General features: G+C 42.0%; 1 protein-coding gene across 3 annotated transcripts in view; it reads right to left on the bottom strand.

Annotated features, from left to right (window-relative positions):
• The window catches only part of fam49bb (family with sequence similarity 49 member Bb), a 198066-nt gene extending 187635 nt beyond the window's left edge, over nt 1-10431 (bottom strand). The window contains exon 1 of one of the 3 annotated variants that reach the window (XM_072268289.1): nt 10362-10431. The gene's annotated coding sequence lies outside the window, so the exon portion shown is untranslated. The remainder of the gene's footprint in view (nt 1-10361) is intronic. The other 2 variants (XM_072268294.1, XM_072268285.1) reach the window with 2 other exon arrangements.
• Between the last annotated feature and the right edge of the window lie 16919 nt (nt 10432-27350).

Below are 27350 nucleotides of genomic sequence, written 5' to 3'. Positions count from 1 at the left end.
ATGGGGTGGTTTGAGTATCTCAGAAACTGCTGAGCTCCTCCAATTTTCACACACAATATTCTCTAAAGTGTACAGAGAATAGTCTGATAAATGGGAAAAAAAACATCCAGTGAGTGGCAGTTCTGTGGGCAAAACTGCCTTGTTAAGAGAGGTCAGAGGAGAATGGCTAGGCTGATTCAAGTTGACAAGAAGGCAACAGAAACTTAAGTAACCATGTGCTACAACAGTGGCGTGCAGAAGAGCATCTCTAGACGTACAAACTGAATTTTGCAGTGGATAGGCTACAGCAGCAGGAGGCCATGAACCTCCTGTACCCAATAAAGTGGCCACTGACCTAGTAAATAACAATGGCACATTAACCCTCAACAGAAGTTTTACAAACTTTTCTTTAAAGACTTTCATTGTAGTTTTGCATTAAATATCCACCTCCTCATCTTAGCTCACAGATCTGTTCTAGCACAGGAGAATTCTGTAAACTGTATTGGTGTCATAAATATTCAAGACTTTTGATATTTTTCAAAATTATTTACTGGAATTTCAATTTCTTTTCACCCAATTCCAATGATTTATATACAAATGCTCTAATTTTCATGACATGTCTTTTTTATTATGGGCATGCTACGTTGGCACTGGAATGTGGGTTTTGTTGGTTGTTAACACAAATAACACATTTCACTCTATGTTTCAACATACATGTGATAAATCAATCTGAATTGAACAGCAACAGTATGAAATAACACAAATAAATTTACATTACTTTATTCCTGCTGTCTGCATCTGGTCAAGAGTGTCCAGGCTAACTTTTAGTTGATCATTTATTCTACTTGTCTCACATTTTCTTCTTCAAATTATCGACATTCCTCCCTGCAAGATACATTGCTGTGTCTTATTTACACTGAGTGGCCGCTTTATTAGGTACATGCACTCATTAATGCAAATATCTAATCCACCAATCGTGTGGCAGCTAACAATGAACAAAAGTATGCAGACAAGGTCAAGAGGTTCAATTGTTATTCACAGCAAACATCAGAATGGAGAAGAAATATGATCTAAGTGACTTTCACCATGGAATAATTGTTGGTGTCAGAGGATAGTTTGAATATCCAAGAAGCTGCGGATTTCTTGAGATTGTCATGCACAACAGTCTCTAGAGTTTACAGAGAATGGTGCAAGAAACAAAAACATCCAGTGAGCAACACACACAAAATGCTGGTGGAATGCAGCAGGCCAGGCAGCATCTATAGGAAGAAGTACAGTCGACGTTTCGGGCCGAGACCCTTCATCAGGACTAACTGAAAGAAGAGAAGGACAGAGGGAGAAAAAGGAGAGTGAGAGAAAGAATGTGTGTATATTTCAGTTAGTCCTGACAAAGGGTCTCAGCCCAAAACGTCCACTGTACTTCTTCCTATAGATGTTGCCAGGCCTGCTGCGTTCCACCAGCATTTTGTGTGTGTTGCTTGAACTTCCAGCATCTGCAGATTTCCTCGTGTTTGCATCCAGTGAGCGGCAGTTTTGTGGGTGATTCAACACCATCGGCCTCCCAAGACTATGGTCAACACGCTTCTAGAAGACAGCGGCGCGGCTAATGTAGATGAACTGAACACACTGATGAGGGAGAGGGAGAAGTGGAGAGTCTGTCATCGTGCCCGACGCCAGCCCCCAAGGGCTGAGTCGATGTAGAAGCAGTGGCTAACAAAATTCCTTCTCATCTGTTTTAAAGGGATGTCCCTCTATTCTGAGGCTATAGGAAACACCCTGTCCAATTCCACCATATCTAGTAGGGCTTTCCATATTTGATAGGTTTCTTCTAAAGTCAGGTGAGTACAGCCCAGAGCCATTAAATGCTCCTCATATCTTAACCCTTTCATTCCCAGGATCATTCTTGTGAACTGTCTGTAATCTTTTCTTAGATAAGGGGCCCAAAACTGTTCACTATAATCCAAATGGAGTCTGAACAATGCCTTATAAAGCCTCAGTATTACATACTTACTTTTCCAATTTTGTCCTCCTGAAATGTCCATGAATTTTTATTAGTTCTGTTCTCTGCAGAGCCACTGTCAATACAAATTATTCCTGTTGTTATTCATGCTCCCATCTGTTTGATGAACCCTCTTACAACGTAGGATAAACATTCAGATTCCAAATCCTAAACATGAATTATAAGAAAATACTTACTAATAAAAGTAGAACTTTATTAGATTGGATTCAACTTTATTGTCATTGTGCTGAGTACAGATACAAAGCCAATGAAATGAAGTTAGCATCTGACCAGAAATACAAAGAATAGTGTTATTTACAAAAATAACTGCAAATAAAAAGTAAGTGCTACAGCACACAAATATAAAAGTACTGAGACATAACAATTTGGGTGCAATACTGCGTAGTGCTGTGATGTGAGGTTCAGCGGGGTCACAGCCTCAGGGAAGAAGCTCTTCCTGTGCCTGCTGGTGCGGGAGCAGAGGTTCCTGTAGTGCCAACCGGATGGGAGGAGAGTAAAAAGTCCATGGTTAGGGTGAGATGAATCCTTGATAATGCTTTTCGCCCTGCCCAGGCAGCGTTTATGGTAAATGTTGTCAATGGTGGGCAATTGGGTGCTGGTAATCCGCTGGGCAGTTTTCACCACACGCTGGAGTGCTTTGCAGTCCGGTTCAGGACAATTGCCATACCATACTGAGATGCAGTTGGTGAGTATGCTCTCAATGGTACAGCAGTAAAAGTCTGTCAGTATCCTGGGCCAGAGGTGAGTTTTCCTGATGCTCCATAGGAAATATGTACAAAGTCATGAAAATTCCAAGCAGAGCAGGCTTTGAATTTCCAAACCAAGCTTATGTTTTTGCTTTCCAAAAGAATAGAAAGCGTATTAGTGCACAAGATCAAAACAACTGAAAAATAATGTGAACACAAAAGATCTTGCAAATGCTGGAAATCCACAGTAACACACAAAATTCTGGAGGAGTTCAACAACTCAGGAAGCATCTATGGAAAGGAATCAACAGTCAATGTTTTAGGCTGATACCTTTCATTAGGACTGGAAGGGAGAAAAAGCCAGAATAAGCCTGTGGGGGAGGGGAAAGGGTACAAGCTCGAAGGTGATGGGTGGTCAGGTGGGTGGGGTAAGGAGGAATGAAGGGAGAAGCTGGGAGGCGATACATGGAAAAGTAAGGGGCTAAAGTAGGAGGCATCTGATAGGAAAGGAGAGTGAATCATAGGAGAATGGCAAGGAGGGGCCCCAGGGGAAGGTGATAGGTAGGTGAGAAGAGAAAAGGTACGAGGGGAGCCAGAGTGGGGAATGGATGAAGAGGAATGGTGGAGGAGGAGAATCTACCAGAAGTTTGAAAAATTAATGTTCAAGCCATTAGGTTGGAGGTACCCGAAAGGAATATGAGTTGTTGTTCCTCCATCGGAAGAGTGGCTTCATTGTATTGTAGAGGCAGCCATGGACTGACATGTCAAAATAGGCACATGGATTGGAATTAAAATAGTTGGCCACCAAGAAATCCTGCTTGTTGTGGATGAAGCAAAGGTGTTTGACAAAGCAATCCCCAAATTTATGTCAAGATGGAATCAAGAAACAAGCCATTTAGAAGGTATCACTTTTCTTCCATGGCTCTTAAGGATCAAAAAATTGATTCATCACATCTCACTCCTCCAACGTTTAGGATGTGGGATATAAATTATAACAGGAGATAGAAAATACATGTAATCCACCGTGGCTATCCCTCGAGGTCGAGGACGATGGTCTTCGTTCTATTGATCTACTTATGGGCTCTCAAGTGGCTTTTGAGTCCAATCTTTGCTTTGAAAGTTCTTCCGCATTCAGGATAGGTAGTTCCAGATGGTAGATCCGGCTTTGGTTGTTGCTGCCTCTCTTTCCATTTTCTTCTCTTTTCTTCTAAATCTGCACATCTGTTGGCTTCAAAAGTTGCTGTTCCTTCTCGGATGATGGCTTGCCAGAGTCTCCTGTCCTTGGCATTGGTTTCCTAATTGGTGATGTCGATGTTACATATTTTCATGTTGGCTTTTAAGACATCTTTGAATCTCTTCTGTTGTCTGCCTCTTTTACGTTTGCCTTCTTTAAGCTGGGAGTAGAAGATTTGTTTCAGCAGACGTTCGTCTTTCATCCGAACAACATGACCGCTCCATCTTAGTTGGTTCTTGATGACATAGGCTTCAATGCTTGGTTTTTTTTTTTTTGCTTCATTTAGCACACTGACATTGGTTCTTCTATCTTCCCAGCTGATATTTAAGATGTTTCAAAGACAGTGTTGATGGAACTTGATTTCCAAGATAGGGAAAGTGGTCCACGTTTTTCAGGGTTGTTTCGCCAAGTTGAAATGATGGTTCTACCTGATTTGTCTCAATTGGTGACGGTTGATAGATGATCTGAGTCTTCTTGGAATTGATGGTAAGTCCAAGTTTTGTGTATGCATGGTTGAAGGCAATCAGAATCTGTTGTAGGTGGTTTTCTGAAAGAGCTGCAACACTGTTGTCATCTGCGTATTGGAACCAATACATGTAATAAAGCCAATGTTAAGATAGTCAGGGTGGTTTTCAATATGCAGTTAGATTGGGAAAATCAGGTTCCCTTGAGAAGGAATTTGTAGAATGCCTATTATTGTTGTTGTTTCTAATGATATACATACTTCTAATTCAGGTGCGGCCCAGGAGGAGCAGACATGAGTCTGTCCATTTGGAAACCGAGGTTGGATCAGTCTTCATCTGGCATCTCATCCACAGCTCTTCAGTATGGGTGGCTCTGAGTTGCCACTGCCTGATGGAGTCCTCAAAGCATGCAAGCTTCCAAACGACGTTGATGTGTTCATCCAGGTCATGGAGGTAGAATGCCAATGAGATGGCTTTTTAAAGCAGCTTGTGGTTGAGCCCACTAGGAGGAAGGCAGTTCTGGCTTGGGTGTTATGTAATGAACCAGATTTTATTAGCTATAAGAAAGGAAAAGATTAAATATGAGGGCAAACTAGTCGATAATATAAAGCAGGACACGAAAAGTTTTTTCAGTAACATAGAGAACAAAAGGGAGACAAGAGTTGATATTGGACCACTGGAAAATGATGCTGATGAGGTAGTAATGGGGGACAAAGAAATGGCAGATGAACTTAATAAGTACTTTGCTTCAGTCTTCACTGTGGAAGACACTAGCAGTGTGCCAAAGGTTCAGGAGTGTCAGGGAGCAAGAGTGAGTGCCGTTGCTGTTACAAAGAAAAAAGTGCAAGACAAACTGAAAGGTCTTAAGGTGGATCAGTCACCTGGATCAGATGGACTACATCCCAGAGTCCTGAGGGAGGTTGCTGAAGAGATAACAGATGTGTTGGTCATAATCTTTCAAGAATCACTTGATCCTGGCATGGTCCCGGAGGACTGGATGATTGCAAATGTCACTCCACTCTTTAAGGGAGGAAAACAAACAGAGGAAATTATGGGAAAGTGTTGTCTACTACTAAGGACGAGGTTTTGGGGTACTTGGAGACCAATGGTAAAATAAGTCAAAGTAATCATGGTTTCTGTAAAGGGAAATTTTTCCTGACAAATCTGTTAAAGTTCTTCGAGGAAGTAGCAGGCAGGGTGGGCAAAGAAGCAGCAGCGAATTTCATTTACTTCAATTTTCAGAAGGCATTTGATAAGGTGCCTCACGTGTGGCTGCATAACAAGATAAAATCCTATGGTGTGACAGGAAAGATACTGGCAAGGATAGAGGAATGGCTGACAGGCAGGAGGCAGTGAGTGGGAGTAAAGGGGGCCTTTTCTGGTTGGCTACCTGTAACTAGTGGTGTTCCTCAGGGGTCAGTGTTGGAACCGCTACTTTTCACATAGTTTGTCAATTATTTAAATAGCAGAATTAATGCCTTTGTGGCAAAGTCTGCAGATGATACAAAGATAGGTGGAAGGGTAGGTAGTGCTGAGGAAGCTATGCAATTGCAGTAGGACTTGGACAACTTCAAAGAATGGGCAAAAAAGGTGACAGATGGAATGCAGTATTGGAAATGTATGATAATGCATTTTGATAAAATGAACAATAGTGCAGACTGTTATCCAAATGGGGAAAAGATTCAACTGCAGAGGTGCAAAGGGACTTGGGAGTCCTCATACAAAACTCCTAGAAGGTTAATTCTCAGGCTGAGTTTGTGCTAAAAGCAGGAAACACATTGTTGATATTTATTTCAAGGGGAATAGAACATAAAAATAAGGAGATAATGCTGAAGCTTTATTAACACTACTCAGGCTGCACTTGGAATATTGCCAACAGTTTTGGGCCCCATATCTCAAAAAGGATGTGTTGTTATTGGAGAGAGTCCAGAGGAGGTTTACGAGAATGATTCTAGGACTTAAATGGTTAACATATGAGGAGCATTTGGCAGCTTTGGACCTGTACTCACTGGAATTTAGAAGAATGCAGGGGGATCTCATTAAAACCTACTGAATGGTGAAAAGACTAGATAAGGTGGTTATGAAGATGATGTTTCCTCTGGAGGGGATATCCAGTACCTGAGGGCACAACCTCAAAACTGAGGGGTGACCATTTAAAACAGAAGTAGATTGATGTGCAATGGGTCAGAAATTTTTTTATTCAAAGAGGAGAATCTGTGAAATACTCTGCCACAGACTGTGTTGGGGCCAAGTCCGTGGGCATATTCAAAGCTGAAGTTATCGATAGATTCCTGATTGGTCGGGGCATCAAGGAATATGGTGAGAGGGCAGGTGTATGGTGTTGAATGGGATCCGTGATCAGCTGTAATGAAATGGCGGAGCAGAGTCGATGGGCTGAATGGCCTGATTCTGCTCCTGTGTTTTTTGGTCTCATTAGGGAGCTTAAGGTAAAGGAACCTTCGAGAGAGAATCATCATAAGATAGAATCATCATAAGATAGAATTCACCCTGCAGTTTGAGATGGGAAAATAAAGTCATATATATCATATTATAGTGAGTAAAAGTAATTACAGAGGCATGAGAGGGGAACTGGCCAAAGCTGATTGTAAGGGCACGCTAGCAGGGATGATGGCAGAGCAGTAGTAGCCAGAGTTTCTGGGGGCAATTTGGAAGGTATAGGAGAGATGCATCCCAAAGATGAAATATTGTAAAGGGAGGAGGAGACAAGTCAAAGTCAGCATAAGAGCAAAAAAGACATATAATACTGCAAAATTACTGAGAAATTAGAGAATTGGGAGGCTTTTAAAAACAACAGAAGGCAATTTAAAAAGCTGTAAGCAGAGAAAAGATGAAATATTAAGGTAAGCTAGCCAATAATATGAAAGAGAATTCTAAAAGTTTTTTCAGACATATAGAATAAAAGGCGAGAGTGATATTAGACCGCTGAAGTAGTAATGCGGAACAAATAAATGGCAGATGAACAATAAGTACTTTGTATCAGTCATCACTGTGGAAGACACTAGAAGTATGGCAGAAACTCGAGAGTGTCAGAGGCAAAGTGAGTGCAGTTGCTATTACTCAGGAGAAGGTGCTTGTGAAGCTAAAGGAACTGAAGGTAGACAAGTCACCTGGGCTAGACAGAATACTCCCCAGGGTTTTGAAAGAGATAGCTGAAGAAATTGTGGATGCATTAATAATGGTCTTTCAAGAACCTGGAATGATTCTGGAGGAATGAAAATTTTCTATGTCACTCCACTCTTTAAGAAAGGAGGAAAGCATTCAAAGTGATTTTGTACTTTCAGACAACCAAGCTTAAAAATTGTAAGTTGGAAGCAGATACTTCGATGAAAGAGAAATAGGGTGTTATTTGGGAGGGAAGGGTTAAATTGATCAGAGAGTTGGTTAAAGTTATGCCCCCTCATCTTCTTTTGTACTTTGGTTGATTGTCAGTCTTTATGTTTTATGTATGTTTTATGATCATTTCTTTCTACTCCACCTAGCTGCCTTCTCCCTCCTTGTCATTAAAGTTCATGCAGTGAGAAATCTTAGGCCCCTCCTATGCACCTTTGAACTTGTCCCCCTTTTTAAAATACACTATTCACAAAAGATGGAGAATGAACTTCCCATGGATAATGGAAAGAAGACAGATTCCATCAAGGTTGTTGCTGCTGACACCAAGACTGCAATGACTTGTGGTGTAGAATGCAGAACAGTACAGGCCCTTTGGCCCATCATGTTGTACTGACCCACAGCATATCAAGTGTACCAAATAAGGTCTTGGCTGATGTGATAGAGAAAGTGTGAGGAGGAGGAGGAGGCAGACAGGCCGTTCCTGCCCCTGTTCCTTATCATCAGGTTTAAATAGGCTTTATTTCACTTTATTCCCAAATCCCTTTTCCTTTCATTGGTTTCAAACTGGATTATAAATCATTTTATAATCTACAATGTTCAAAGGTCAAAGTATGTATATGAAGTATGTATACTATATACAACCATGTGATTCATTTTCTTGTAAGAACCCACAGGAAAATAAAGAAATTCAATAGAATCTATGAAAATCCATACATAACGAAGGCGGAGTCCTTGAGAGCAGGTCTACAGGCTGCACTTAGTGAAGTTCTCTACGCCAGTCCAGGAACCCGCTTTAGCCCATGACATTGTGCTGACAACTTAGCCTATTCCAAGATCAATCTAATCCTTCCCTCCCACATAGCCCTCCATTTTTCCATCATCCATATGCCTATTTAACAGTCTCTTAAATGGCTCTTATGTATCTGCCTCTACGAACACCCCAACCCCCTCCCCCCCCCAACCAGGATGTTTCACGTATTCACCATTCTATGTAAAAAAAAAACCTACGGTATCTCTGACATCCCCCTGTACTTTCCTTCAATTACCTTAAAATGATACCCACATGTATCAGCCATTTCCACTCTGAACAAAAGGTGCTGCCTGTCCATTCTATCAATGCCTCTTTTCATTTTGATTATCTCTCATCTTCCTTCACTCTAAAGAGAAAAGCCCTAGCTCACTCAGCCTATAGGACATGCTCTCTAACCCAGACAGCATCCTGCTACATCTCCCTTGTACCCCCTCCAAAGCTTTCACTTCCTTCCCATAACAAGGTGACCAGAACTGAACACAATACTCTAACCAACAGAACTGCAACATTATCTCAGTTCTGGAATCCAATTCCCCGTCTAATGAATGCCACCATACACCTTCTTGCACAGCACCTTTGAGGGACCTATGCACTTGGACCTAATGCCCCTGTTCCTCCACACTACTTAGGTGACAGCATAGGCAGAAACAGAAGGAGCAAACATGTTTCTGATTTGCAAGGTGACATAGATATTAAAAGCCATTAATTACAAAAACCCACAGCTCAGAAAGAGGCCCTTTGGCCTGCACATACTTCTTGTTAAGATTAAATGTAAGTGTAACAGTAACTTAATAATCACATATCTGACCTATCCTTTATAACTGAGAGCACTGTCACGTGAATATGTTAATTTCGATATGATCCTGACAAAATTACCTTTGGACTAGTCATGCAAATTCCCAAAAGATGATTTAGAACATTTTGTGCTTTCATTCATTATGGCTTGAATCCCTTCCTTCTCGTCAAATCAATCAAGATTTACACAGGTTCCAGCAAGTTTCATCTTGAAACCAATCAAAGGCATATTTCAGAACTCTGTAAGTGCACGCTTGACTTTGAATTAAAGGAATAAATAAATATGCTAAATTAACGGCATTTTCTGTTTGGAAAAAGAAACCCTGCAAAACACGATTCTTTGCTATAAATGACAAGCACCAAAAGCTTATTTGAAACTAAATCTAAAGCCACACAAGCTTAAAAACATAGATTTCTCATTTGCCAAACAAATGTCACATAACACGCAAAAAAAGGTTAATGTATGCAAAATAGAAGATAAATACAGTCAAAACTTATTCACACTGTGGTAGAAAATATTAAACAACTTGTCCACTTTGTACGCTAGACAGTTTCTCGAATTATTGCAAATCTAACTTGCACGATAGAAAAGAGAACGGCGTCCAAAAATAATCGCTATTATAGGGCGGGCTTTTGGACCTAGAGGAAATGTCATCCTCTGCAGCTGCCTTCTCCTCCTCCAGCCTTTAGTCTATGAATGTTTCTCATTCACCAAGAGCTGAATTACTACCCATCAGGATCATTCTCAAATACATCTGCAGCACGACCAATACTAAATGTCACCGCTAAAAGACGACGTGAATGTACTATATATAAAAAATATTGGCTCTTGCCCACTTCCCTTCACCGTCGCTTGCAGTAATCTAATTTAATTTCCTCTCCAGGTGCGAGTAATTCCATCCCAAATTGGTTCCAAAACAAGCAGCACATTCTAATAAGCAACAATAACCAAAAGTAAAGAGGAATCTGTACATTTTCTTGTCTTCGATATCGGGAAATAAATAAAACGTTTACACTGTACCTTGAGGAGGGGAGAGAAAATGCGTACAGTTTGTGAAAACGGGAAGTACTCTTCAAGTGAAGGCAGTTTCAGGCAAGAACTGTTACTTCCGGGTTGGTCAATCGCACGTCATTTTCTTCAGGTTTATAACACCGGCTGAGGCAGTAAATGACTAAAATGGAATCATTTTGCAAAGGAGGTTTTGTTTGCAATTGCGTTCAATTTATACATGCATCGTATCATGACCTGCAAGATAAACAGTAGCATTCATTGTGAGGTCGAGTAGAAGGTGATTTTTTTTTTAAAAAACCTCGACCGAGTAACGTAAATACGAGCTAATCTAGACGGGCTTTCACAATCACGCGGCTGTCTTCCACATGTGAGAAAGGGGAACATGATTTAGCGAAATAACGAGCTTGCGTTGCCAGATATCACCCCAGTTCCCATTCCGAGAACATGACAAACTGGGAGGAAGAAAAACAATCTAATTTTTTTTTTTGGAAAACGCAGCTCCACGCACGAGCAGGGAGTAAGCACTGTTCTTGGGTGAGGTACTACTGAAATAAAGTCGTGTTCACTTGAGAGAGCTGTTTCGGAGGAGTGTGATTTCAAGAGGCGTTGTTAGTAATATTGGAATTTGGTGCGAGGTGGGTGGTGATGGTTCCTGTACTGATGTTTAAAAGCGCGGAAACCAATTGCTCCATGCAGGGTGTAAAGGAATTGAGCAAATGCTTTATATCTGCTACGGCAGAAGATATTGCAACGCTGTTTTCCTATTCACAGCTCTTAACTACAATCACATTTTGGTGACCCTTCCCCCCCCATCCCGCCTCATTAGCAGGTATGACGCAATTGCAGAACGCCTCACTTAATTGGCCGTTAGCTGATTACATACCTGTTAAAATGTTAACCTTATTCAGTATTACACAATGAAGGTTTTTTTTGCGAAGATCTGTTAACTTAGATGCTGATTTCCGGCTTCTAGCCATTGTGGGGAGGTTGAAAACAGATAAGCGATGCAAAGTCAAATTTCAAAGTTCATTTATTATCAAAGTACATATAGGTCAACACGCACAAAATACTGGAGGAACTCAACAGGCCAGGTAGCATCTATGGAAAAGAGTGTAGTCGACATTTTGGGCCAAAACCATTCAGCAGGACAGGGTTTTGGCTGGAAATATTGACAGTACTTTTTTCCATAGCTGCTGCCTGGCCTGCTGAGTTCTTCCAGCATTTATGTGTGTGTTGCTCAGATTTCCAGCATCTGCAGATTTTTTTGTGTCTGTGAGTTCAGCTTTGAGGTGAGTGAAGTTGTCTGTGCTGGCTCAGGATCCTGATGGACTGTTCCTTAGCCCAGTGGTGGGGGACCAATGGTAGTAGTGAGAAGAGAGCATAGTCTGAAATTTGATTTCAGGGAGGGTCAGAAACCCTGAGCCAATAGGCTGGTCCTGGACTTATTTCCTGGTGTAATTTACATATTACTATTTAACTATTTATAGTTTTATTACTAATTATGGTAATGAAAACCAATTTCCCCCAGGATCAATAAAGTATGACTATGATGATGGATGCTGCTTTCTTATGTCAGAGTTCCTTGCAAATGTAAATACCTTAGAGGTAATGATGAAAAGGATGCATTCAGATAGGTGTGTTGAGAGCAGATTAATTTAAGAGATACAGCTTGGAACAGGCCATTCTAGCTCAACAAGCCACACCATTCAGTAACCCACCTATTTGACACTGGCCTAATCACAGGACAATTTACAATGACCAACTAACCTACTAACTGCTACTTCTTTGGACTGTGGGTAAAAGCCGAAGTACTTGGATGAAGCCCACAGGGTGAACAGACAAATGCCTCTCAGATGGCGCTGGAATTGTATTCGGGTCTCCAGAATGCCCCGAGCTGTCTCCAGAATGCCCCGAGCTGTAATGGCATCACACCAACTGCTATGTGCCAATTGTGATTGGGCATAAATGTAAATAAGGTAGAACTTGGAAGTTTCAGTTATTTAGCTAGGAGCTATCTACTCCTTCAGAACCTTGAAAGTGTTAAAAACCCTCGCACAAGCAACATCATCGGGTCAATAAATCAAGAACCTACAATTAATAATAATACCTAACAGGAAGCTTGGTAATCCGAATAAATCCATGGTTCCATCATTCCAGTCCTCATCCAGGGGTTTTCACTGTTCCACAAAATGGTGTTTGGGCATTTATAGGTGTTATATCTATTTAATAATTCTATTACTCAATAAACTTTATAAAGATAAAGTTTCTTCTTTTTCCAAGATGATTGGCTTCTAGCAACACTACAGCTTCAAAGATTGCTGTACATATATGAGAAATTAATTTGGGAAATGCAATACAATTTATTTAAGTTTGCAGATATATTTTAAGGAAAAAGAAACTCCATAGATGTTATTCATGTTTTTTATTGTATTAAATCCCAGAATTTCTCCTATTTATCAAACAACATATTCTGAAGTCTAAATAATTCAAATCGTACTCTAATGATGCATCAACAGAGGATTAATAATAACTTATTTATATGTTGAATCAAGTCCATCCAAGGATCAGATGAGCCTTATTAATTGCAGGAAGGATATAGAAGCTTTAAAAAGGCTGCAGAGATTTGTCGGGATGTTGTCTGTATTAGAGAACATCTCTTTTGAGGATAGGCTGAACGATCTAGGGTTTTTCTCTTTGGAGAGAAGGAGGATGAGAGGTGACAGAATAGAGGTGTACAAGATGACAAGAGGCATACATCGAGTGGATAGCCATAAATTTCTTCTGAGAGCAGAAATGGCTAACATGAGGGGACATGATTTTAAGGTGATTGGAGGAAAGTATGGGGGGATGTCAGAGGTAAGTTTTTTTACACAGTCAGTGGTGGTTATGTGGAACATGTTGCCAGGGTCGTTGGAGAGGCAGATACATCAGGACATTTAAGAAACTCTTAGATCGGCATACGCTTAATAGAAAATGGGAGCTAGGTGGGAAGGAAGAGTTAGATTGACCTTAGAGCAATTTAAAAAGTTGGCAGAACATTGTGGGCTGATGGGCCTGTATTACGCTGTAATGTTCTATGATCTATGTTTATTCCACAGTCAAAGATTTTAATTCTCATGATGCATGGCAGAAGAGGAAGGGAAGGGTGAAATTTTAAACTAAATGCAACCTGATCTCAACTTGTTACACATGTATCTACTATGGTTATTACAGAGTAAGGTGAATGTGTGATGAGTAACCTGCCCTCCAGAGATGGGTCAGTAACTTAAATATGCTGATGAGGCTTCAAGTTGCAGGTAGAAGGTACAGGAGGCTACTGCCATTGGGCAGGAGGTCAGGAATAGTTATCAACTATCAGGCTCCTGAACCAGCGTGGATAACTTCATTCACCTCAACTCTGAACTAATTCCACAACTGAGAACTCATGTTCTCAAAGTTATTTACCTATTTATCTATTTATTTATTTATTTCTGTATTTGCACAGTTTGTCTTGATTTGCATATTGGCTGTTTCTCAGTATTTGCCTGTGAGTAGCTTTTCATCGATTCTGTTATACAATGATTGCCGGTTAATTAGGATGCATTGCACTTGGATTTGGGTAATGACCCTGGCCAGATGACTGACCATTCAGTGAGTGAACATTTGGGAACAGTGGCCACAACTCCTTAACTTTCAAGTTAGCTATAGATAACGATGGGTATGGTCCTTGTGGGAGAGTTTTAAATTGGAGGAGGGCAAAGTATGAGGGCACTAAGAAGCTTTAATTGGGAACACCTTTTCTCTGGCAAGTCTACATCAGACATTTGGATGGTGTTTAAAGATCAATTGCACAGAGTACAGGAAAGAGATATTCCTGTTAAAAGGAAAGTTGGGGATGGAAAGATAAGAGAACCTTGGATGTCCAGGAACAGTATGTAAAACTTTGAAAGTCAGGATCAAAACGAAGCACATTAGAAGTATAAAGAAGTCAGAAAAGAACTAAAGAAGGGAATTAGGAAAGTCAGGAGGGGCCACAATAAGTCCTTGGCAAGTAGGATCAAAGTGAACCCCAAGGCTTTCTATACATACATCAAGAGCAAGAGAATAATGAAGGAGAGGGTGGGACCACTCGAGGATAAAGGGGGGAAACATTTGCTGGGATGCAGAGAATGTGAGTGAGGTATTTAATAAGTACTTTGCTTCAGTAGTTATCAAGGAAAAGGATATGGAGGACCAGGAGATCTGTGCAGAATGCATAAATATGTTCGGGCATTTAGGGGTCAAGAAGGAGGATGTGTTGGGCCTCCTGATGAGTATTAAGGTGGATAAGTCCCCAGATCCTGATGGGATTTACCTCAGGTTATTGAAGGAGGCAGGAGACAAGATTGCAGGGGCCTTGACCAGTATCTTCGTGTCTTTTAGCCGTAGACGAGGTCTCAGACTGGCGAGAGGCGAATGTTGTACCTCTATTTAAGAAGAGAACAAGGAAAAATCCTGGGAACTATAACTCCGGAGCCTCACGTCAGTTGTAAGGAAATTGCTGGAGAACATTTTAGGATAGGATATATGAGCATCTGGAAACCCATGGCCTAATTAGGGAGAGCCATGGCTTTATGTGTGACAGATCGTACCTTACCAACTTGATTGAGTTTTTGGTGTGGGAGAAGTGGGTTGAGTTCATGGGAAATTGGCACCAGTATTGGGGAAGAAGGGAGCTGTACTAATGTGACGGGCTCCACCTGAACTGTGATGGGCCCTGGATCCTTGCAAATCACATAACTAGAGCTGTGGATAGGGCTTTAAACTAAATAGTGTGGGGAGGGGGTGGTAGTTCAACAGATTGGAGAAGTAAAGTAAAGAAGAAAAGTGTGGATAAAGATAAAGACAAAGCAAAAGATAAAAAAGAGAAAAGTAAGAGTGGAGTGAAGAAAAGTCAAGTGCAAAAGAGTAAAAGATCACAAGATTTTGAAAGCACAATGAGCGTAACGGCACTTTATTTGAATGCCCGTAGTATTTGAAACAAGATCAGTGAACTTGTGGCTCAAATCAGTTCTTTGATTCTTTGGTTATGATTTAGTGTCCATTACAGAGACGTGGTTGCAGGGTGGAGAGGATTGGGAATTAAATATCCAAGGATATCAGTCAGTACGGAAGGATAGGCAGGGAAGCAAGGGAGGTGGGGTAGCGCTCTTAATTAAAGATGAGATCAGGGTAATAGTGAGAGACAATATAAGATCTGAGGAGCAGAATGTTGAATCAATCTGAGTAGAGATTAGGAATATTAAAGGGAAAAAACACACTGGTGGGAGTTGTCTATCGTTCACCGAATAATAACATTACAGTGGCACAGGCAATAAACAGAGAAATATCTGAGGCATGCAAGAATGGAACAGCAGTTATAGTGGGGAACTTTAACTTGCACATAGATTGGGTGAATCAAGTTGGTTGGGCAATCATGAGGAGGATAGTAAAAAGCTTTTATAATTATATAAAGCAGAAAAGGGTGGCTAAAGTGAACCTAGGTCCCTTGGAGGACAAGAAGGGGGAATTGATATTGGGTAATGAGGAAATGGCAGAGGCTTTGAATGACTATTTTGTGTCGGTCTTCATGAAGGACACGTCCGACATACCAAAGAGAGAGGTTACGGATATGATGGGAGGTGAGGATCTCGATAGAATGGCTATCACTAAAGAGGTAGTACTGAGCAAACTTGTGGGCCTGACAATAGATGGGTACCCTGGTCCTGATGGAATGCATCCCAGGGTACTGAAAGAAATGGCAGAAGTTATAACAGAGGTCTTGTTGATAATTTACCAAAATTCTCTGGACTCTGGGCAGGTCCCAGTGGATTAGAAGACGGTGAATGTCACGCCACTGTTCAAAAAAGGATGTAGGCAAAAGGCAGGTAACTATGTGTCAGTTAGTTTAACATCTGTAGTTGGGAAATTGCTTGAAGCTATCATTAAAGAAGAAATAGCGAGGTACCTGGAAAAAAATGGAATCATTAGGCAGACGCAGCATGGATTCAGTAAAGGCAGGTCCTGTTTGACAAACTTATTGGAATTCTTTGAGAATATAATGAGCACAGTGGATAGGAGACAACAGATGGGTGTTATTTACTTGGATTTCCAGAAGGCATTCGATAGGTGCCGCATAAAAGACTTATCCATAAGATAAGGATGCATAGAGTTGGGGATGATGTGGAGGGAGGAGAAGATGGCGGCGTGACGCAGCTTGCAGCGGCCAGTCCAGTGAATGATATCTGTAATTTGTCAAGTAGGGTGCCATGCACAATCCTGATTTGATGGAGACAGACGTGAGAGAACAGAGGAACATCTGGTGAAACTTCTGAAATGCCTGTTTCGCTGCCACTACTACCGTGTGATCCAGAATCTCTGGAGGGGAAGGCCCCGAGTCCTCAGCTTTACTTATTACTTGGCAGCCAGGGCAGGGTCAAGGAGCTCAGCAGAGATAGTGCATGGTGCTCGGTGTCGGAGGGCTGGTCAGAGGCTCGAAGTTTTCGGACAGACTCAGAGTCGGCTGCGGTCGGGTGCTTCCAATGCATCGGCAAGTTTGCGGTGCTTGGAGCTTCATGGCAGGGAGAGTTTCTCCCTTTTACCGTCTGCATGAGATGATGGGGCTATTGAGACTTTTTTTATCGTGCCCATGGTCTGCTCTTTATCAAATTACGGTATTGCTTTGCTCTGTTGTAACTATATGTTACAATAATGTGGTTTTGGTTAGTCTTGGTTTGTCCTGTGTTTCTGTGATGTCATACTGGAGGAACATTGTATCATTTTTTAATGCATGCATTTCTAAATGACAATAAATGAGGACTGAGTGTCCTCATAATCTAATCTAATGTATTAGCATGGATAGAAAGCAGAGAGTTAGGATACATGGGTGTTACTCTGGCTGGCAATCAGTGGTGAGCAGTGTGCCGCAGGGGTCGGTGCTGTGCCCACAACTGTTCATGATATACATTAACGATCTGAAAGAGGGGACCAAGTGTGGTGTTTCTAAGTTTGCTGATGATATTAAATTGAGTGGGAAAGCGAATTGTGCAGAAGATACGGAGAGTTTGCAGAGAGATATAGATAGGTTAAGTGAGTGGGCGAGGGTCTGGCAGATGGAGTACAATGTTGGTAAATGCGAGGTAATCCACTTTGGAAGAAAAAATGAAAAAGCAGATTATTATTTAAATGATAAAAAATTGCAGCACGCTGCTGTGCAGAGGGACTTAGGAGTGCTTGTTCATGAATCACAAAAAGTTGGCTTGCAAGTGCAGCAGGCTATCACAGCCTATTGTGGAAACACCAATGCCCTTGAATGGAAAATCCACAGAAAGGAATGGATATTGCTCAGTCCCTCCCGAGTAAAATCCTCCCCATCATTGAGCAAATCCACATGAATCATTGTTGCAGGAAAGCAGCATCTATCATAAGAGATCCCCACCATACAGGTCATGCTTTGTTCTTGCTGCTGCCATCAGGAAGAAGGTACAGGAGCCTAAGGACTCACACCATCAGGTTCAGGAACAGTTATTACCCTTAACCATCAGGCTCCCGAATCAGAGGGGATGACTTCACTCAACTTCACTTGCCCCATCACTGAAATGTTCCCACAATCTATAGGCTCACTTTCAAAGGCTCTTCATCTCATGTTCTCAATATTTATTATTATTGCAAGTGTGGCTGTGGTTTCACGATAGACTGTACTGAGCCCTGAGGTATATTTGGTGCCTTTGAGATGGTTTTGTACTCTTTTCCAGATTTATGCTTCTCTATTAGAATTTCCTTGACTTGCCTTGAATGCACTTTTGTCTTCACTTTGGTTTGGTCTGTTAAAAATCTACCATACTGTTGGACCTTACAGAGAGAGCGGTGTTTGTTCTTATGAATTAATTGAAAAAGGGTGATCATCCAATTTTTTACATCAACAGAATGAGTGAGTTGGCAAGATAATTGTACCTGAGGAAAGTTAGTGTTGTAATTACAAAGAGGATGAAAACTCTTTCAATCTCAAAATTTTGTTTGTTTAATTCATAGTAAGATGTTGACAGGTTTGAATTGTTTTCTTTTGATTTAATGTACAATGTTTTGTAGATTACCTAAAAAAAAAAATCCAACAATATATTTTAAATTTAGAAATGAGATAGTAAAATGTGAAAATAGCTGCAGGGCTGAATACTTTCTCAAGGTATTGTACTCTCCACCACACATCCACAGAAGTTAATCAAAGTTATTTGGTGGGGTATGGGAACCAGAATGATAGAGCAGAGGAAGGGGAAAACAAAAATAAATCTAAGATAGTGAGCAGTAAAGAAGTCAGGAAAGACAGGCAGATGACGGGGTAAATTTGCAGCCATTGGGATGAGTTGCAGTGCAATAAAGTTGCAGTACAATCAAAGCAAAAAGTACCAAATACTGCTCTTAAGGTGTTATACTTAAATGCATGCAGCATAAGGAATAAGGTGGATGATCTTGTCGTACAGCTACAGATTGGCAGGTATGATATTGTGGCCATCACTGAGACGTGGCTAAAGGATGCATGTCTCTGGGAGCTGAACGTCCAAGGATACACTGTGTATCGGAAGGATAGGCAGGTAGGCAGAGCAGGTGGTGTGGCTTTATTGGTAAGAAATGATATCAAATCATTAGAAAGAGGTGACATAGGATCAGAAGGTGCAGAATCTTTATAGGTTGAACTAAGAAATCGCAGGGATAAAAGGACCCTGATGGCAGTTATTTATAGGCCTCCAAACAGCTGCAGGGATGTGGACTACAAATTACAACAGGAAATAGAAGCGGCTTGTCAGAAGGGCAGTGTTATGATAATTGTGGGGGATTTTAACATGCGAGTGGATTGGGAAAATCAGGTCAGCACTGGATCTCAAGAGAGAGAATTTGTAGAATGCTGCGAGATGGCTTTTTAGAACAGCTTGTTATTGAGCCCACTAGGGGATCGGCTGTACTGGATTGGGTATTGTGTAATGAACCGGAGGTGATTAGAGAGATTGAGGTGAAGGAACCCTTAGGAGGCAGTGATCATAACATGATTGAGTTCACTGTGAAATTTGACAAAGAGAAGCCGAAATCCGATGTGTCGGTATTTCAGTGGGGTAAAGGAAATTACAGTGGCATGAGAGAGGAACTGGCCAAAGTTGACTGGAAAGAGACGCTAGCAGGAAGGACGGCAGAGCAGCAGTGGCTGGAGTTTATGCGAGAAATGAGGGAGTTGCAAGACAGATATATTCCAAAAAAGAAGAAATTTTCGAATAGAAAAAGGATGCAACCGTGGTTGATAAGAGAAGTCAAAGCCAAAGTTAAAGCAAAGGAGAGGGCATACAAGGAAGCAAAAATTAGTGGGAAGACAGAGGACTGGGAAGTTTTTAAAAGCTAACAAAAGAAGCTAAGGAGGCCATTAAGAGGGAAAAGATGAACTATGAAAGGAAGCTAGCAAATAATATCAAAGAGGATACTAAAAGCTTTTTAAGTATATAAAGAGTAAAAGATGGGGAGAGTAGATATAGAATCGATAAAAAAATGATGCTGGAGAAATTGTAATGGGAGATAAGGAGATGGCGGAGGAACTGAACGAGTATTTTGCATCAGTCTTCACTGAGGAAGACATCAGCAATATACCAGACACTCAAGGGCGGCAGGGAAGAGAAGTGTGCGCAGTCACAATTACGACAGAGAAAGTACTCAGGAAGCTGAATAGTCTAAGGATAGATAAATCTCCTGGACCAGATGGAATGCACCCTCGTGTTCTGAAGGAAGTAGCTATGGATATTGCAGAGGCATTAGCAATGATCTTTCAAAAGTTGATAGATTCTGGCATGGTTCCGGAGGACTGGAAGATTGCAAATGTCACTCCGCTATTTAAGAAGGGGGCAAGGAAGCAAAAAGGAAATTATAGACCTGTTAGCTCAACATCGGTGGTTGGGAAGTTGTTGGAGTCGATTGTCAAGGGTGAGGTTACGGAGTACCTGGAGGCATATGACAAGATAGGCAGAACTCAGCATAATTTCCTTAAAGGAAAATCCTGCCTGACAAACCTATTACAATTTTTTGAGGAAATTACAAGTAGGCTAAACAAGGGAGATGCAGTGGATGTTGTATATTTAGATTTTTAGAAGGCCTTTGACAAGGTGCCACATATGAGGCTGCTTAACAAGATAAGAGCACATGGAATTACGGGAAAGTTACATATGTGGATAGGGCATTGGCTGACTGGCAGGAAACAGAGAGTTGGAATAAAGGGATCCTATTCTGGTTGGCTGCCGGTTACCAGTGGTGTTCCACAGGGGTCTGTGTTGGGGCCGCTTCTTTTTACGTTGTACATCAACGATTTGGATTATGGAATAGATGGCTTGGTGGCTAAGTTTGCTGATGATACAAAGATACGTGGAGGGGCTGGTAGTGTTGAGGAAACAGAGAGTCTGCAGAGAGACTTGGATAGATTGGAAGAATGGACAAAGAAGTGGCAAATGAAATACAATGTTGGAAAGTGTATGGTTATGCACTTTGGCAGAAGAAATAAACGGGCAGACCATTATTTAAATGGGGAGAGAATTCAAAGTTGTGAGATGCAACGGGACTTGGGAGTCCTCGTGCAGGATACCCTTAGGGTTAACCTCCAGGTTGAGTCGGTGGTGAAGAAGGCGAATGCAATGTTAGCATTCATTTCTAGAGGAATAGAGTACAGGAGCAGTGATGTGATGTTGAGGCTCTATAAGGCACTGGTAAGACCTCACTTGGAGTACTGTGGGCAGTTTTGGGCTCCTTATTTAAGAAAGGATGTGCTGACGGAGAGGGTACAGAGAAGATTCACTAGAATAATTCTGGGAATGAGAGGGTTAACATATGAGGAACGTTTGTCCGCTCTTAGACTGTATTCCTTGGGGTTTAGAAGAATGATGGGGGACCTCATAGAAACATTTTGAATGTTGAAAGGCATGGACAGAGTGGATGTGGCAAAGTTGTTTCCCATGATGGGGGAGTCTAGTACGAGAGGGCATGACTTAAGGATTGAAGGGCGCCCATTCAGAACAGAGATGCGAAGAAATTTTTTTAGCCAGAGGGTGGTGAATCTGTGGAATTTGTTGCCACGGGCAGCAGTGGAGGCCAAATCATTGGGTGTACTTAAGGCAGAGATTGATAGGTATCTGAGTAGCCGGGGCATCAAAGGTTACGGTGAGAAGGCGGGGGAGTGGGACTAAATGGGAGAATGGATCAGCTCATGATAAAATGGTGGAGCAGACTCGATGGGCTGAATGGCCGACTTCTGCTCCTTTGTCTTATGGTCTTATGGTCTTATTGATGTCACGCCAAATCTCCACAATTTCCTGAGGAAGTAGAGGCACTGCTGTGCTTTTTCTCATATGCTGGGCCTGGGACGTCTTCTGAAATGATAACACTGAGGAATTTAAAATTGCTGACTCTGTCTACCTTTGATCCCCGATAAGGACTGGCTGAGAAAAAATAAATAATAATATTTAAAAATACATAGTAATTAACAAAATATCCCGATAACTCCAATTTACTCCTCCTGAAGTCAATAATTAGCTCCTTGTTCTTGCTGACATTCAGTAAGAGGTTGTTGTGACACCACTCAGCCATATTTTCAGTCTCCCTCCTATATACTGATTTGTAACCACCTTTGATTCGGCCTACGGTAGCGGTGTCATCAGCAAATCTGCATATGACATTGGAGCTGTGCTTAGCCACACAGTCACAAGTGTTAAACAAGTAAAGCAGGGGACTAAGCACATAGTCTTGTGGAGCACCTCTGCTGATTGAGATTGTGCAGATGTTGTTGCTGATCCGAAATGATAGGGGTCTGCAAGTGAAGAAATCCGGGAGGTATTGAGGCCAAGGTCTTGAAGCTTATTGATTAGTTTTGAGAGGATTATGGTATTGAATGCTGAGCTGTAGTTGATACAGAGCATACTGATGTTTAAATCTTTGCTGTCCAGTTATTCCAGTATTGAGTGAAGAGCCAATAAAATGGCATCTGTTGTGGACCTGTTGTCACAGTAGGCAAATGGAAGTGGATTCAAGTCACTTCTCAGGCAGCAGGTGATATGTTTCATCACTAACCTCTCAAAACACTTCATCACTGTGGATGTAAGTGCTACTGGACAATAGTCACTGAGGCAGGTTACCAGGTTCTTCTTGGGCACCGGTATAATTAAAGCCTGCTTGAAGCAGGTGCCTGCCACAGACTGTTGAAGTGAGAGGTTAAAGATCTCAGTGAATTTTCCAGGACAACATGGATCATAATGTGTGAGTACAGTGTCTGACATTTCTATCCAGTTTAGATGCAAAATGTCCCTTCTGTGAAGGTCCCACCTTCCCTAGAAGAGAGCCTAGTGATCCAAAAAAACTGAAGCCCTCCCTCCTGCAGCAACTCCTTAGCCACACATTAAGCTGTATGATCTTCCTACATCTGGTTTCACTCACACATGGCATGGGGAGCAATCCTGAGATTACAACCCTTGAGGTCTTGTTCTTTAACTTAGCACCTAACTTCTTGAACTCACTTTGCAGGAACTCATCACCCACCCTACACAAACACGAGAAAATCTGCCGATGCTGGAAATTCAAGCAACACACACAAAATGCTGGTGGAACACAGCAGGCCAGAATGCATCTATAGGAAGAAGTATGGTCGAAGTTTCGGGTCGAGACCCTTTGTCGGGACTAACGGGGAAAAGGTATAGTAAGAGATTTGAAAGTGGGAGGGGAAGGGGGAGACCTGAAATGATAAGAGAAGAAGGAAAGGGAAAGAGAGAAAAAAAATTTTAAATAAGGGATGGGGTAAGAAGGGGACGAAGGGCATTAATGGAAGTTAGAAAAATCAATGTTCATGCCATCAGGTTGGACCCGACACAGATTGGGAGACGGCTTCGTTGAACACCTACACTCTGTCCACCAGAGAAAGCAAGATCTCCCAGTGGCCACACATTTTAATTCCATGTCTCATTCCCATTCCCATTCCCATTCCAATATGTCAATCCATGGCCTCCTCTACTGTCAAGATGAAGCCACACTCTGGTTGGAGGAACAACACCTTATATTCCGTCTGGGTAGCCTCCAACCTGATGGCATGAATATTGACTTCTCTAACTTCCGTTAATGCCCCTCCTCCCCTTCACACCCCATTCCTAATTTCTAATTTTTTTCTCTCTCTCTTTCCCTCTCACAATAACTCCTTGCCTGTTCTCCCTCTTCCTCTGGTGCTCCTCTCCCCTTTTCTTTCTCCCTAGGCCTTCCGTCCCATGATACTCCCCCTTCTCCGGCCTTGTATCCCTTTTGCCAATCAACTTCTCAGCTCTTAGATCCACCCCTCCCCTCCTGTCTTCTCCTATCATTTCAGGTCTCCCCCTCCCCCTCCCACTTTCAAATCTCTTATTATCTCTTTTTTCCGTTAGTCCTGACGAAGGGTCTCGACCCGAAACATCGACTGTACTTCTTCCTATAGATGCTGTCTGGCCTGCTGCATTCCACCAGCACTTCGTGTGTGTTGCCCACCTTACTCACGATCTCTAGCTGCTTACCATCCCATTAATTCTTTAACTCCTGGGATAATTGTCATGAACCAGCAACTTCACCATCTCTTTTCTCAATGCATTATTGTATAGGCCATTGGGTCCTGGGTTCATTAGTTTTCAGTCCCAGTATCCTTTTTCCACATTTTGTTTACACTGGACCCATTGCCCACTATTTGCTGTCATGTTGTTACACTGCCAGTAACACCGGTTCAATTCTCATTGCTGCTTACAAGGAATTTGAACATTCTTTCATGATTCCTTCACATGGGATTCCTCTAGATGCTCCAGTTTCCTCCCACATTGCAAAGACACATGTGTTGGTAGGTTAATTGGTGACATGGGTGTAATTGGGCAGCACAAGATCATTGGGCAGGAAAGGTGTGCTATTGTACTGAATGTATTCTTTCCTCATTCGCTGATATAGTTTCACCTGCCCCACTCTAAACGTGACCTACATTAACTTTCCCTAATCTTTTCCACGTTACTTATCCATAGGAGCCTTTATCATTTGTTTTCACTTCTTTACTAAATTACTCCTATTTTAATGATACTATGATCATAAATCACATCTCACATTGCATGTAACAGCAGTCACATCCCAGTACACCACTTTGACAGGTGCATCATAGCCTGGTGAGATGGAGATATGCCTTATTGATTACAACTCAGCATTTAATACCATCATCTCCCCAAAACTAATCAGTAAATTCCAAGACCTGGCCCTCAATACCTTCTTGTGTAATTGGATCCTGGATTTCCTCACTTGCAGACCCCAGTAAGTTTGGACTGGCAAAAACAGCCCCTTCAAATCTCCATCAGCACAGGTGTGCCACAGATTAGCCCCCTGCTCTACTCGCTTTACACCAATGATTACAACTAAATACAACTCCCACAACCTATACAAGTTTGCTGATGACACCACTGTTGTGGGCTGTATCAAAGGTGGTCATGAATCAGCATACAGGAGGGAGACTGAAAATTTGGCTGAGTGGTGTAATAACAACGACCTCTCACTCAATGTCAACAAGACCAAGGAACTGATTGTAGACTCCAGGAGAAGGAAACCAGAGGCCCATGAGCCAGTACTCATCGGAGGATCAGAGGTGCTGAGAGTCAGTAACTCTAAATTCCTGGGTGTCACTATCTCAGAGGACCGGTCCTGGACCTATTGTATAAATATTATTACGAAGAAAGTATGACAGTATCCCTACTTCTTCAGGAGTCTGCAGAGGTTCCACGTGTTATGAAAAAACTCGACAAAGTTATATAGATGTTGCTGACTGGCTGCATTGTGGTCTGGTATGGGAACACCAATACCTTTGAGTGGAAAATCCTACAAAAGGTAGTGGATTCGGCCCAGCACATCACTGGTAAAGCCCTCCCAACCATTGAGCATATCTACATGAAATGTTGCCGTTGAAAAGCAGCATCCATCCTCAAAATCCTCACCATCCAGGCCATGCACTTTTCTCGCTGCTGCCATCAGGTAGAAGGTACAAGAGCCTCAGGACTCGTACTACCAGGTTCAAGAACAGTTACGATCGCTCAACCATCAGGCTCTTGAACAGGGAATAACTACATTCGTTTCATTTCTGGTGTTCCACAGCTGATAGTCTCACTTTAAAGACTCTTTATCTTATTGTTTCATACTCATTATTCATTGCTATTTATTTATATTTGCACTTGCACAATTGGCTGTTCATTGATCCTGTTCTATAGATTAGCTAAGTATGCCCACAGTTTAAAGAATCTCAAGGTTATAAGTGGTGACATGTATGTACTCTGATTATGAACTTTCCTTTGAGCTTTTGAACTCGGAACATGCCTGTCCTAGCTTGCAGAGTCTGCTCCAGCAGACTGGGCGGAAGAGATGTACATGATAAGCTGCAATGCTCCACAGAGAGCAAAGGGCATGAAAAGGCGCAGAAGACATCATGGTCATCCACTGCAACCAGTCAAGGAAGACCTCAGTTTTTGATGCTTGTTCATACCACTGGATCCTTACTTCTGAGGTTGAGAGAGTGCAACAGCTTTTCCATTTTAAAAACTCTCCCGCGGAGGTTTCCTGTCATTGTTGGACTCAATGGACGACCACCATAGAAACATTGAAAAACTACAGCACAATACAGGCCCTTCAGCCCACAATGCTGTGCTGAACATGTACTTACTTTAGAAATTACCTAGGGTTACCCATAGCTCTCTATTTTTCTAAGCTCCATCCAGGAGTCTCTGAAAAGATCCTATTGTATCCGTCTCCGCCACCGTTGCTGGCAGCCCATTCCACGCACTCACCACTCTCTGCGTAAAAAACTTACCCCTGACATCTCCTCTGTACCTACTTCCAAGCACCTTAAAACTGTGCCCTCTCATGCTAGCCATTTCAGCCCTGGGAAAAAGCCTCTGACTATCCACATGATCAATGCCTCTCATCATCTTATACACCTCTATCAAGTCACCCCTTATCCTCCGTCGCTCCAAGGAGAAAAGGTTGAGTTCACTCAAACTATTCTTGCATGGCATGTTCCCCTATCCAGACAACATCCTTGTTAATCTCCTCTGCACCCTTTCTATAGTTTCCACATCCTTCCTGTAGTGAGGTGACCAGAACTGAGCACAGTACTCCAAGCGGGGTCTGACCAGGGTCCTATATAGCTGCAACATTACCGCTCGGCTCCTGAAATCATTCCCATGGTTGATGAACCACAGAGTCAACCTGCACAACAGCTTTGAGTGTCCTATGGACTCGGACCCCAAGATCCCTCTGATACTCCACACTGCCAAGATTCTTACCATTAATACTATATTCTCCCATCATATTTAACCTGCCAAAATGAACTACCTCACACTTATCTGGGTTGAAGTCCATCTGCCACTTCTCAGCCCAGTTTTGCAGATGATTGATGTCCTGCTGTAACCTCTGACAGCCCTCCACACTATCCACAACACCCTCAACCTTTGTGTCATCAGCAAATTTACTAACCACTTCCTCATTCAGGTCCAGGAAGAGAAAGGGTTCCAGAACAGATCCCTGAGGCACACCATTGATCAATGCAGAATATGACCCGAATACAATCACTCTTTGCCTTCTGTGGGCAAGCCAATCCTGGATCCACAAAGCTAGGTCCCCTTAGATCCCATGGCTCCTTACTTCTCAATAAGCCTTGCATGGGGTACCTTATCAAATGCCTTGCTGAAATCCATATACACTACATCTACTGCTCTTCCTTCATCAATGTGTTTAGTCACATCCTCAAAAAATTCAGTCAGGCTCATAAGATGCGACCTGCCTTTGACAAAGCCATGCTGACTATTGCTAATCATATTATGCCTCTCCAAATGTTCATGAATCCTGTCTCACAATAACTTTATTATCAACTTAGCAACCACTGAAGTAACACCTCACTATTCTATAATTTCCTGGGCTACCTCTATTCCCTTTCTTGAATAAAGGAACAACATC

This window comes from Mobula birostris, chromosome 9 (genome assembly GCF_030028105.1).
Source record: "Mobula birostris isolate sMobBir1 chromosome 9, sMobBir1.hap1, whole genome shotgun sequence".
Classification (NCBI taxonomy): Eukaryota; Metazoa; Chordata; class Chondrichthyes; order Myliobatiformes; family Myliobatidae; genus Mobula; species Mobula birostris.
This window is presented reverse-complemented; position numbering and strand designations above follow the sequence as displayed.